At 39.8% G+C, this 7,453-nt stretch overlaps 1 protein-coding gene across 1 annotated transcript in view; it reads right to left on the bottom strand.

Annotated features, from left to right (window-relative positions):
• Positions 1 to 6,124: 6,124 nt before the first annotated feature.
• Positions 6,125 to 7,453, bottom strand: part of kcnk4a (potassium channel, subfamily K, member 4a) — a 56,959-nt gene continuing 55,630 nt past the window's right edge. The window contains exon 11 of the transcript XR_012390219.1: positions 6,125 to 6,261. The gene's annotated coding sequence lies outside the window, so the exon portion shown is untranslated. The remainder of the gene's footprint in view (positions 6,262 to 7,453) is intronic.

Below are 7,453 nucleotides of genomic sequence, written 5' to 3'. Positions count from 1 at the left end.
TTTGTGTCCTTTTAGTTATTTTTATAGAATCTCTTTATAGAAGTAGATTTATATTTATTCATTATGCATACGACCCAAACCAGTGGCCTACTCTCAAGGTTTTCTCTTTTTTTTTTCTTCAAACGATAACTGTGTGGTCTGCACTCGCTGAAAAAGCAGATTTGACTAGTGGACTCACCAGCCAGATGCGGTTCGAGGTTAGAAAATCTTCGACGTAAACAGGATGTGAACAATTTCCAGACACCGACCACTCGCGGAACGCCAAATTTAAACGCTTGGGGTTCAGGGTTTGTGGCGAGGGAGAGAACAGTGGGCGAAATCCAGAGTCCAAATCGGCTGTAGGACGCGTTTCAAATGCTCCATGCGATCGCTTTGATTTGTATAATCTGGCAGTGCCCTCCACACCCTATAATGCTGAGCGATGTAATTTCGTCTGATCTGTGGGAAGTCGGGAGGAATGTTGACTTGGCCTACATATCGCCTGTTTGTTTTCATTCTGCCTATGAAGCCTCAACGGCTCCTTTAAAAGCTTATAGCCGCTGGCATGGCGTTAAAAGTTTGTTTTTGAGTCAAAACCTTTTGCTTAAATGTTTATCTGTGGCGGCCGAGAGTGATCTGCAGGCAATGATAGGGTTTCTGTGTTTAACTGCCAGTGCTAAAATGAGCAAATTCCACTGTCTCTTGCTCGCTGAAAACAACTTGATAGGGAAAGGGAGGGGGGATGCAAAGGGACCGAGGGAGAAGCAGTGGTGCTTTGTTACATAACAGTCCTTAAATTGAATAGACGAAAATACTTTGTCACTTGCGCAACGTTGACTCAGCGTGCTCTGCAGATGGCGGAGTGTGAATTGAAAGCCTCGGGGGATGAAAGAGGACGATCAGCCGTCTGAGGGCCGTGTGGTTGGGGAAGAGCAGTCTGGGTGTGAGAGCAGCTTCGGGACACATGGTTTTTCATGGGGTGTGAATGTGCACATGTGTCGTGAGAGAGTTGCATAGGAGTCTAGACATCTCTCAATTACTAAAAGAAACAATCCGTCATTGGTTGCAGGCTTTCTGACACTTTAGGTCAACATCTTTAGCAGCGTTCTACAGTCAATGCAATGTAGCTTTGGATACAATTTTAAAGAGAGATTAATCTACAGTAAATAAAAGCAGATCACTGTAAAAAACATCTGTAAATGAACAGTTTTCCATATTTTGTAGGGGTGTAACGATACACTCAGCTCACGATACAATGTGTATCACGATATAATGTTCACGATTCGATATGTATCACGATATTTGGAATAAAAATTGAAAATTAAACTGAAATGCAAATTAATTACCAAGTAAACTATTTTTATGTATTTCTTTTGTTTCAATTTGTTAAACTGAACCTTCTTTAAGAAAATAAATTAAACAGGACTGTCTCTGGAAAATAAAACAATTTAAAAACTTCTTATAAAATATTATTGAAATGATTCAATTCAGTTGAATTTAACAGTAAGAGCTTAAGGCTTTGCTTGGTCACTTGCTTTTTTTGTGTGTGCAAAAATAATAATAATTCTACATTTCCAGGTAATCAGCAGTTCTTTTAAATAATCCTGAACTTATGTGTATCTGTCTGAGAGGTTTTTATGGATGGCTGTCTTCATGTTGGGCATGATGAGTGACAGGGTGGCCGTCTTTTCATTACACAGGACAGTCGAGGCTCTTTTCAGCAGTTTAGGCAGGTTTACTATTTCTTTGGCGTTGCTGATGTCGGCTCTATCAAGTATATTATGTTGACGTGCATTTTTGTGTACCTCTGTACTTAGAGTTCATGCTCGTCGTAATCATAACTCTAAAATGCGATATGATTATTTAAATAATGTGCACGCTTTCGGTTTCATTTCCACTGCTGTTCATACTTCCCACGCGGCTCCTGAACGATCACTCTGTTCCACAAACTGAATGTTGTTTACTACTTTATTACCTGTTAGTCACAACCTGCAGGTTCTGTTCACTGAAGCAGACTATCATAGTCCGCCCTCTGTAGTAACAGCTCACGGTCAGCTCACGTCATGTGTGATTTTGCAGCCGCCAATACATCATTATATGAAGACAGAATGATATTTTATGGTGAATTGTACCTTATAAATACAGTATGTGACTCTTTCAACACCATTAGAAGGTATCCATGTCGCTGTGCAAAGTATGTAAATCACTGTGAAGACTAAAACTTAGGCTATGTTTGACCCAGTATGCGTGTCAAAAAGCGGACGAGTCTAAAGCAATGACTGTACAACCGAAATGTTGCCAGACGTCTGATTTTGAGAGGATGGGCCATCCTCTATTTCAGCTCCACTCATCTTGGTCTGCTAACATTACTGCTGCTGCAATCTGAACTCACGTGCGACAGCAGGTGGAACGTAGCTCACGTGCAAACAGCTCAACTAATAAGAGAAAACGGACGTCATATCGTAATCAAATCGTCATAACGCCACGATGCATATTGTGACATTTTTGCATCGCAATAAATCATACAACGATAAATCGTCACACCCCTAATATTTTGTGATTCAAGTTTTTATTTTTCCCCATTTATTTATGCTTTTGAATTCCATTATTCCCTTAAATAGTTTGAAATGGTGACTGTTGTTATAGATTAAAGTGATATATTGTCTGGGTCGGTGTTGTATTGCGCTAATACAAACCTTCTAATAGACTTTAGGCACATTTTCTGTTATTGTGCAGACTTGTTTCTCTATATATTATTTATTATACAATATAGTTTTTCAAACTACTAAAATGTCGATAAAGTAGTTCAATTGTAGAGTTGAATCTTCAACATCAAAAATCGACAGTGCAGAGATCAACATTCCATAATCAAAGTTCTTAAACATTTTTTACAACAAAAATGTCAACACTTTTCCAGGACTTTCGAGTCCATTTTCATGACCTAATGTTTCATGTAATGTCTACGTATAGGTGGTAAATCATAAGAAAAACAATTAACGTTTAAATTGATTACATTATATCATAGAACACTCAACAATCTCTTTAGTTTCAATTTATTTTTATATCTATGTAATGTGAGAGCATGCTTTTGGCCAAGAAAAGCAGTGAAAACAACTAACCTCCATTCCAGTATACAGACATTTGTCAGACTTATTTTAGATGATGTTAATAGTTTGTTAAACTAGTAATATTAGGTAAAACTACTTCTATTGTAAAGTCCCGTTCACGCAGCACTTTTTGCTCCTCAGACTTCCACTCATAGGCATGCGAATGCGGCAGACCAGAAACACAAGCACGTGCGACGAGTTTTACATTTCACTTCATTCGACAGTTCAAGCTTGGTGAATTTGTACTTGCGAAATCACCTCAGGTGATTGTGTTAGACCAATAGAAGATCATTTGAAATAAGAAGTTTAAAATATGGAGCAATCGCTCACGTTTATTAACGTCTAATCATTTTGTTTAATAGCACCCCTATTCACAGCGCCGTACGACAGAATTTCGCAAGCACAAGCTCTAGTGTGACCGCAGCTTATGTCGCTTTGGACAAAAACGTCTGCTAAATGACTAAACATAAATGTAGTTTTCATGGCTTTTTCAAAACCTTGTGGGTTTTTCTGTTTTTCCAAAACTTTTCCAGGCCTGGAAAATGCCATGTTTCATGACTTGTCCAGGTTTTCTATGACCGTATTCCAGGTTTTCTCACAACCATAAATTATTAGAAAACTTATAAAATTTGGAAACTCTTCATTGACATATCTTTTACAGTGTCGTGCAAAAAAAAAAGCTACAAGTTGAGGTCATATTTTTTTAAAGGGCACCTATGATAAAAATCATCTTTTGTAAACTGTTTGGACAGAACTGTGTGCAGGTATAGTGTATCCACAGTCATATTGGGGTGATAGAAAGACAATAAAAGCGTACTCACACTATGTACAGTTGCTTTGAACCGGGCCGAAGCATGCTTGTCCTCCCTCCCATCTCCCCTGACGGCCTGCATTCACATTGCATTCGCGCCTGAGGGCTTAAGTCATCAATGATGCGCTGGTCTGTAGAGAAGCGCTCTCGCTCAGCACAGTGGAGATTTCTTCAGTTATATCGTTTTAATCGTTTGGGATACGGTGACATGCAGTCAAATATTTCGCAGAACAGATCAGCCACTTTTGACGCTCAAACAATCATAAAATACTCTTGCTGCAGGTATTAGGAGGTTTGCTGAAGGTGCAGCTGTCGTGCAGTGAGGGGTTTGCATCTTTAATTATCTATAACAGTTTGCGTTCATTGAACAGAAAGAATGATTAATAAATCCATATGAAACAGTCCCTTAAAAGTCACGTCTCGTCTTCAGTTTCGGCCTCAGGTGCGGTTTGCACTCACACTACAAGTGTACAGCACCAAAGCCCAAGTGAACCGCGCTTTGGCACATCTCTTCCAACTGGGCCAAGGCCAGCCAACTAAAACGTGCCTGAGCCCAATTCCGAGCACTCACACTTCTCAAACGATCCGGGAAACGGGCCTGGGCATGGTTTGGATAGCATAGTGTGAGTTTGCCCAAATTCTCTTTTTTTAAAATTTTTTTATTTTAAAATAGGACCCAAATTCCTCTTATTTTGAGGCCCACCGCAACGTGACGGAGTGTGGTTTTTCCACCCACCGAATTGATTGACAGCCACATAGTAACGTGTCGCTGTAGTAACCCATAAAATCAAATCAACAAGACAGAATGTGTGCAAAGCAGCCGGGATTAAAACATCTGTTCAGCTCTCTGTGATCATTGATCATCATCAAATGTGATCAAGAATCAGTTTTACAAATTTGAAAAGGTTTTAAAGCAGTGCATGTTTGTAATGAATTACAGCGATTTTACTTTCTTTATCACTATAGCCGCGTGTCAGTACTATTATAGAAGACGCTTCAATCCCAGTTTGTGCACATTAAATCAGGTTTATTTTGTACATTAACATAAAGGATATCCATATAGCAGTGAATATTAATCTGTATCCTGTCACATTTATATGCAAAAACAGTGCAAAGTTAATAGCGCCCTCTGTCTGTCTGTGTGTGTTTGTATGAACTTTGTAACGACATTGTGTGCGGCTCATCGCCGAAAGGCTTGAAATAACTTCACATCAACTAATAATTGGTGAAGTTCTTACTGTAGTATTTCCCACAAACATTACGTTTGATTTTCTTCCTTCATATCTGTCACTGTGCTGTTTATCTGACAGGCGTGGGATGTGGGGTTAGGCAGTGATTGTCTGTTCTGTAGCTGTGAAAGTGTGTGTAAGCCTGTAGAGTCTTTTTTTTGTCATGGAATTTTTATTCTAGCAAATAGCATTTTACATTTTATAACAATCCACAAAACAATCCCCAATTAAAACAATCAACATTTACAAATGAATAAATAAATAAATAAAATAAACAAAATAATAATAAATAAAATAAAATACAAATACAGAAAAAAAATTATATAAAAAAATTACAATTACAAACTATATACATACATACACATGTACCTTCACTCAATCCACATCTAAGGTTTTTAAGTGATTAAAGAATGCAATAAATTGTTGCCATTTTTCAAAAAAATGTTCTCCCCTACCTCTGATATTGTATTTAATTTTCTCAAGTTTTAAAAAGAAGACCAAATCTTTGAGCCATAATGAAATAGAGGGGGGTTGTGGGGAGGTCCAAGACAAAAGTATTCTGCGCCTTGCGAGAAGAGATGCAAAAGCCACAATGTCAGCGTGTCTCCGGTTTAAAGGTTGACACTGGGAGGGAACACCAAAGATCGCGATTAAAGGGCAAACGGCTAACTTGACCCCCAGAATATCTGAAACAATTTTAAAGAAAGTAATCCAGTCATTTTGCAACTTGAGACAAAATACAAACAAGGTTACAAGGTGATAGTTTACACTTATCGCACATATCAGAAACGCCTGTAGAGTCTTACAGGTGTCTTCGGAACAGGGAGCAGGAATTTAGAGAGTCTCATTTTCATGTTCTCTGGGCAAGGCCTGGAGCAAGCTGCACTGGCGCTCTAGGCAAACGATTATAATGCCGTCCTCAAACCGAAGGTGAAAATGGGAGACGGGGTGTGATTGCGCTTACGACAGCAAGTACCGGAGTGGATAGTGTCGCGAACAAAAGTAAGGACTGTGGGGGGGGTAGGTATGGGATCTGCCCTCTCTATTCTGCTGCCCTAGGCGGCCACCTGGGTCACCTCTATGGACACCCTGTCCCTGTCTCCGGGGGAAGTTGTTTTTCTCCAGCCGAGGCCATCTGGCAAGACAGTCACAGAGAAGCGGAAAGGGAAATTTTCAATTTGGGTCAATATCTGCCAATTTCTCTGCTATCTAATGTTGTCACTGTTCTCTAGATCGGACCTAATCACGTTGCAAAGCTGCTAGTTTCTTCCCGATGTTTTCCAATTTTCGGTCTAAAGTCACAGTCTGAGTACTAACAAACCTGCCCACCCCCGTTTCAATCCAGCCTGCCAGCTTGGTGGGGTTTTGAGCCACATTGAGCCCTTTAACTTATCATCAGCCGCGTGTCAGTACTGTTATAGAAGAGCTTCAATCCCAGTTTGTGGACATTAAATCAGGTTTATTTTGTACATTAACATAACAGATATCCATAAAGCAGTGAATATTAATCTGTATCCTGTCACATTTATATGCAAAAACAGTGCAAAGTTAATCGCGCCCTCTGTCTGTCTGTGTGTTTTTGTATGAACTTTGTAACGACATTGTGTGCGGCTCATCGCCGAAAGGCTTGAAAGAACTTCACATCAACTAATCATTGGTAAAGTTCTTACTGTAGTATTTCCCACAAACATTACGTTTGATTTTCTTCCTTCATGTCTGTCACTGTGCTGTTTATCTAACAGGCGTGGGATGTGGGGTTAGGCAATGATTGTCTGTCTAGCTGTGTATGTGTGTGTAAGCCTGTAGAGTCTTTTTTTTTTGTCATGGAATTTTTATTCTTGCAAATAGCATTTTACATTTTATAACAATCCACAAAACAATCCCCAATTAAAACAATCAACATTTACAAATTAATAAATAAATAAATAAAATAAATAATAATCAATAAAATAAAATACAAATACTGAAAAAAAAATGATATAAAAAAATTACAATTACAAACTATATACATACATACACATGTACCTTCACTCAATCCACAATTTTCTGAGGTCAGAGGCCCCTAGGTCGAGGGCAAGGGGTCACCCTGGGGCCTATACTGCAAGTCCAGGGAGAGAGGTGGACCCCTGGGTAGCTTGCTGGGGTCAGAGGCTCCTAGGTGGAGGGCCAGGGGGCACCCTGGGGCCTATACTGCAGGTCAAGGGAGAGAGGTGGACAGCTGGGTAGCTTGATGGGGTCAGAGGCACCTAGGTGGAGGTCAAGGGGGCACCCTGGGGCCTATAAAGCAAGTCCAGGAAGAGAGGTGGACCCCTGGGTAGCTTGCTGGG

Source organism: Danio rerio, chromosome 14, assembly GCF_049306965.1.
Source record: "Danio rerio strain Tuebingen ecotype United States chromosome 14, GRCz12tu, whole genome shotgun sequence".
In the NCBI taxonomy this organism is placed as follows: Eukaryota; Metazoa; Chordata; class Actinopteri; order Cypriniformes; family Danionidae; genus Danio; species Danio rerio.
The sequence above is the reverse complement of the archived record's forward strand: the minus strand, read 5'-3'. Positions and strand labels throughout refer to the sequence as shown.